Source organism: Pseudophryne corroboree, unplaced genomic scaffold (genome assembly GCF_028390025.1).
Source record: "Pseudophryne corroboree isolate aPseCor3 unplaced genomic scaffold, aPseCor3.hap2 scaffold_3011, whole genome shotgun sequence".
Classification (NCBI taxonomy): Eukaryota; Metazoa; Chordata; class Amphibia; order Anura; family Myobatrachidae; genus Pseudophryne; species Pseudophryne corroboree.
Genome location: NW_026969684.1, coordinates 25,415 through 31,414, shown reverse-complemented (window position 1 = coordinate 31,414; position 6,000 = coordinate 25,415). Strand labels below are relative to the sequence as shown.

General features: G+C 48.4%; 4 non-coding genes and 1 pseudogene across 4 annotated transcripts; 2 read left to right on the top strand and 3 right to left on the bottom strand.

Moving 5' to 3' along the window:
• Positions 1-1,313: 1,313 nt before the first annotated feature.
• On the bottom strand, positions 1,314-1,476 carry LOC135016609 (U1 spliceosomal RNA). The gene has a single exon (XR_010214627.1). It is a non-coding gene; the product is annotated as a U1 spliceosomal RNA (small nuclear RNA).
• Positions 1,477-1,628: 152 nt separating this feature from the next.
• On the bottom strand, positions 1,629-1,792 carry LOC135016607 (U1 spliceosomal RNA). Its single transcript, XR_010214624.1, has one exon. It is a non-coding gene; the product is annotated as a U1 spliceosomal RNA (small nuclear RNA).
• Positions 1,793-2,467: 675 nt separating this feature from the next.
• Positions 2,468-2,623, bottom strand: LOC135016618 (U1 spliceosomal RNA). Its single transcript, XR_010214634.1, has one exon. It is a non-coding gene; the product is annotated as a U1 spliceosomal RNA (small nuclear RNA).
• A 2,361-nt stretch (positions 2,624-4,984) lies between these two features.
• LOC135016604 (U1 spliceosomal RNA) lies at positions 4,985-5,147 on the top strand. The gene has a single exon (XR_010214621.1). It is a non-coding gene; the product is annotated as a U1 spliceosomal RNA (small nuclear RNA).
• A 152-nt stretch (positions 5,148-5,299) lies between these two features.
• Positions 5,300-5,445, top strand: LOC135016614 (U1 spliceosomal RNA; annotated as a pseudogene).
• The last annotated feature ends 555 nt before the right edge of the window (positions 5,446-6,000 follow it).

Here is a 6,000-nt window from a genome sequence, read left to right as displayed (position 1 = left end):
CGTGATCCGGAAGGGCGGTGTGTGTGTGACTGACCTTAGGAAGAAACCGGAGCCTCCGCTGCAGTGACCCAGCAACCAGGGCACGGGAGTATACAGCGCCGCTGGGAGTGATGAAGCTGCAGTAAAGATGTCTATTAGACCTAGCCTGCTGCAGCCCTTGTAGATTCTCATAAAAAAAGTTCTTATTTTCTTGTCAAAATTAATAGCTAAGAATAGGCTGCCTGAGGCAGGCCCCTGTTAAGTGGCCTGCTACTGAAGGCACCAACTACAAACTGAGCTCCCTGTTCATGGAAGCGGGGTTATAGAGGAGAATGCGCTGAGCATCTTGGGAACAGTCAAAAGCTTTGAGCCGGTTGGTGCCTCAGATCAAGATCCTACTCTACACCCCAATGTGAATCCTTGTGGAGTCCAGTGTACCCCACAGAAGAAATTAATGTGTCACACCCATTGGCAGCAACCTTAGAATAGCTGCTGACGGGCACAATTGAGAAAGGAAGGGGGAGGAACATTTGAATCCAGCACATAGATGCAATTCAAATATGTAATTTGAACCTTCCTATTTTAAAATATAATGGATGAACCTCACCCTGTGAGAACAATCTTCATGATATAGAGATCTCATATGCAAAATAAGCATGAGTTGGGATAGGGCTGGGGAGGGTGGCTGCTCGGGCAAGCCCCTCCCCCGTCAAGTTAAGGAGATTCAACTGAGGAAGCACAAGGGAACTCTCGTCTGGGGACAACAACTGCAGGGAGACCACATCTTTTCAGATGAACATGGGAGGGCGGAAGGCTGCCTAATACTGAAGCACCATCAAATATCAAACCATATGCAATAACTAGTACAAGCATTCCTGGGGGAAGGTCTGCAGGAGACGAATTTGCATACGGTGATGTCATCCAAGCAGTGGGCCAAAGTTGGCTGGTACCCTCATCTGCATATGAAAAGAGAAAAGGGTTATGCAGGGCATGGCGGCCTTTTGCGGCGCTTGGATGACCCCTAGTTCGCATTAAACACCTCCACCCTCCTTCGGTGTGGGGCTCATGTTGGCTATGCCCCAGCCCCTGAAGCATTCAAGCTGATTTCTTGCAGCAGCTGGGCACTGTAACAGCTCCAGAGCTGCTCTGTAAGGCAAATAAAAGGGTGTGGGCCCTGCAGCACTACCTGTAGTTCGCATTGTGCGTTGGAAGGCACAAAGTAAGCAGACGGGAGAAGTCAGGATAGTGCGCAAGGGCATAGAAGGGAGCGGCTCAAGAAAAGAGAAGTGGAAACAGACAGCAAACTAGGCTGGAGAGAGACCTGAGACAAAGAGATCTGAATTATACGAGAGCCGACCAGGGGAAACACAAATTATGCAGTCAAGTTTCCCACATTTGGGGAAATCGCAGGGGCAGCACACCCAGAGTGCAATGGGTGAGCCTTGCCCTGGGAGAAGCACCTTCAAGATCATAGTATCTCACCTGGCAGGTAAGTAGGAGTTGGGCTAGAGCTGGGGAGGGTCGCTGCTCGGGCACCCCCCTGTCAAGTGAAGGAGATCCAACTGAGGCAGCACAATGGAACTCTCGAAAGAAGAACAAGGCTAGAGGAAGATCTGAGACAAAGAAATCTGACTTTTACCAGAGCTGACCAGCGGAAAACACAAACACAGTCCCCCACTACCACAAATAATGCAGGCGAGTTTCCCACATTTGGGGAAATCACAGGGGTCAGCATACCCAGAATGCAATGAATGAAACTCACCCTGGGTGAACAATTTTCATGACCATGGTGTCTCCTATGCAAAATAAGTATGATTTGGGATAGGGCTGGGGAGGGCCGCTGCTCAGGCACATCTCTGTCAAGTAAAGGAGATTCAACTGAGGCAGCACAAGGGAACTCTCATCTGGGGACAACAACTGCAGGGAGAACACATATTTTCAGATGAACATGGGAGGGCAGAAGGCTGCCTAATACTGAAGCACCCCCAAACAACAAACCAAATGCAACAACTAGTGCAAGCATTCCTGGGGGAAGGCCTGCAGCAGATGGATTTGCATATGGTGATGTTATCCAAGCAGTGGGTCAAAGTTGGCTTCAACCCTCATCTGCTTATGAAAAGAGAAAAGGGGCGTGCAGGGCATGGCAGCCTTTTGCGGTGCTTGGATGACCCCTAGATCGCATTAAACACCCCCACCCTCCTTTGGTGTGGGGCTCATGTTGGCCATGCCCCATCCCATGAAGCATTCAAGCTGATTTCTTGCAGCAGCTGGGCATTGTAACAGCTCCAGAGCTGCTCTGTAAGGCAAGTAAAAGGGTGTGGGCCCTGCAGCACTACCTGTAGTTTGCATTGTGCATTGGAAGGCACAAAGTAAGCAGACGGGAGGAGAAGTCAGGATAGTGCACAAGGGTATAGAAGGGAGGGGCTCAAGAAAAAAAGAAGTGGAAACAGACAGCAAACTAGGCTGGAGAGAGACCTGAGACAAAGAGATCTGAATTATACGAGAGCCGACCAGAGGAAACACAAATTATGCAGTCAAGTGTCCCACATTTGGGGAAATCGTAGGAGCAGCACACCCAGAGTGCAATGGGTGAGCCTTGCCCTGGGAGAAGCACCGTCCTGATTATAGTATCTCACCTGGGTGTGCTGCCCCTGCGATTTCCCCAAATGTGGGAAACTTGACTGCATAATTTGTGTTTCCCCTGGTCGGCTCTCATATAATTCAGATCTCTTTGTCTCAGGTCTCTCTCCAGCCTAGTTTGCTGTCTGTTTCCACTTCTTTTTTCTTGAGCCCCTCCCTTCTATACCCTTGTGGACTATCCTGACTTCTCCTCCTGTCTGCTTACTTTGTGCCTTCCAATGCACAATGCAAACTACAGGTAGTGCTGCAGGGCCCACACCCTTTTAGTTGCCTTACAGAGCAGCTCTGGAGCTGTTACAGTGCCAAGCTGCTGCAAGAAATCAGCTTGAATGCTTCAGGGGCTGGGGCATGGCCAACATGAGCCCCACACCAAAGGAGGGTGGGGGTGTTTAATGCGAACTAAGGGTCATCCAAGCGCCGCAAAAGGCCGCCATGCCCTGCATACCCCTTTTCTCTTTTCATATGCAGATGAGGGTTCCAGCCAACTTTGGCCCACTGCTTGGATGACATCACTGTATGCAAATCCGTCTTCTGCAGACCTTCCCCCAGGAATGCTTGTACTAGTTGTTGCATTTGGTTTGTTGTTTGGGGGTGCTTCAGTATTAGGCAGCCTTCTGCCCTCCCATGTTCATCTGAAAATATGTGTTCTCACTGCAGTTGTTGTCCCCAGATGGGAGTTCCCTTGTGCTGCCTCAGTTGAATCTCCTTTACTCTAAAACTTTTAAAACTTAGCAAAAGTGTTTACTAAATAGCTGCTCGGCAAAGTTGCAATGCCGAGACTCCCCGACCAGCTGCCCAGGATGAACCCACCTTTCTAGTAGAATGGGTCTTCACCTAATTCAGTAACGGCAATCCTGCCGTGGAATGAGCATGCTGAATCTTACCACAGATCCAGCGCATAATGGTCTACATGGACGCAGGACACCCAATCCTGTTGGGAGCATACAGGACAAACAGAGCCTCTGTTTTCCTAATCTGAACCGTTCTGGTGACATAAATTTTCAAAGTTCTGACCACAGCCAGAGACTTTGACTCAACGAAGGTGTCAGTGGCCCAAGGCACCATGTGGAAAGATGAACCACCTTCGGCAGAAATTGTTGACGTGTCCTCAATTCTGCTCTATCTTCATGAAAGATCAAATAAAGGCTCTTGTGATACTGCATGGTTTGTACTGTTTTCCATGTGCTCCCAGATCTTTCAAAAAAGAAGCATGGTCAAGAAAGTTCTGTTTGAAAAGAAACAACATTTACTGTCATTGTTATAGAATTTGGGAGAAAAAACAAGAAGAAATCTGCACTGTTGACGCACTGGACAGAATGAATGAATCATAAAATATAACCTTTATTAAGTATGTATTAAAATTGGATAAATATTAATATTATTATCCCAAACTGCAGTGAAACATAAAGGTTAAAATCACAGAACTAACATACATGTGCATAAGAAGAATAAAGAGATGTGAAAAAAAGGTTTAAAAAGCGTGTCCGTGTGTGATTATTTTTGAAGGCACAACCCTGGCGGGGTTGTTTATATAGATATATATGTTGCTAATAATCACTTTCTAGCGTAATGTTATTAAATAGCTGTTAGTATCTATGTCGTCAGGTACCACTGGGTCGTATCCTATATACTCCTGTGGGAAACTTGACTGCATAATTTGTGTTTCCCCTGGTCGGCTCTCGTATAATTCAGATCTCTTTGTCTCAGGTCTCTCTCCAGCCTAGTTTGCTGTCTGTTTCCACTTCTCTTTTCTTGAGCCGCTGCCTTCTATACCCTTGTGCACTCTCCTGACTTCTCCTGTCTGCTTACTTTGTGCCGTCCAACGCACAATGCAAACTACAGGTAGTGCTGCAGGGCCCACACCCTTTTACTTGCCTTACAGAGCAGCTCTGGAGCTGTTACAGTGCCCAGCTGCAGCAAGAAATCAGCTTGAATGCTTCAGGTGCTGGGGCATAGCCAACAAGAGCCCCACACCGACGGAGGGTGGAGGTGTTTAATGCAAACTAGGGGTCAGCCAAGCGCCGCAAAAGGCCGCCATGCCCTGCATGCCCCTTTTCTCTTTTCATATGCAGACGAGGGTTGAAGCCAACTTTGACCCACTGCTTGGATGACATCACCATATGCAAATCCATCTGCGGCAGGCCTTCCCCCAGGAATGCTTGCACTAGTTGTTGCATTTGGTTTGTTGTTTGGGGGTGCTTCAGTATTAGGCAGCCTTCTGCCCTCCCATGTTCATCTGAAAATATGTGTTCTCCCTGCAGTTGTTGTCCCCAGATGAGAGTTCCCTTGTGCTGCCTCAGTTGAATCTCCTTTACTTGACAGAGATGTGCCTGAGCAGCGGCCCTCCCCAGCCCTATCCCAAATCATACTTATTTTGCATAGGAGATACCATGGTCATGAAGATTGTTCTCCCAGGGTTAGGTTCATTCATTGCATTCTGGGTAGCTTACCTCTGTGATTTCCCCAAATGTGGGAAACTCAACTGCATTATTTGTGGTAGTGGGGGACTGTGTTTGTGCTTTCCTCTGGTCAGCTCTGGTAAAAGTCAGATTTCTTTGTCTCAGATCTTCCTCTAGCCTTGTTCTTCTTTCAAGAGTTCCCTTGTGCTGCCTCAGTTGGATCTCCTTCACTTGACAGGGGGGTGCCCGAGCAGCGACCCTCCCCAGCTCTAGCCCAACTCCTACTTACCTGCCAGGTGAGATACTATGATCATGAAGTTGCTTCTCCCAGGGCAAGGCTCACCCATTGCACTCTGGGTGTGCTGCCCCTGCGATTTCCCCAAATGTGGGAAACTTGACTGCATAATTTGTGTTTTCCCTAGTCGGCTCTCATATAATTCAGATCTCTTTGTCTCAGGTTTCTCTCCAGCCTAGTTTGCTGTCTGTTTCCACTTCTTTTTTCTTGAGCCCCTCCCTTCTACACCCTTGTGCACTATCCTGACTTCTCCTCCTGTCTGCTTACTTTGTGCCTTCCAATGCACAATGCAAACTACAGGTAGTGCTGCAGGGCCCACACCCTTTTACTTGCCTTACAGAGCAGCTCTGGAGCTGTTACAGTGCCAAGCTGCTGAAAGAAATCAGCTTGAATGCTTCAGGGGCTGGGGCATGGCCAACATGAGCCCCACACCGAAGGAGGGTGGGGGTGTTTAATGCGAACTAAGGGTCATCCAAGCGCCGCAAAAGGCCGCCATGCCCTGCATACCCCTTTTCTCTTTTCATATGCAGATGAGGGTTCCAGCCAACTTTGGCCCACTGCTTGGATGACATCACTGTATGCAAATCCGTCTTCTGCAGACCTTCCCCCAGGAATGCTTGTACTAGTTGTTGCATTTGGTTTGTTGTTTGGGGGTGCTTCAGTATTAGGCAGCCTTCTGCCCTCCCA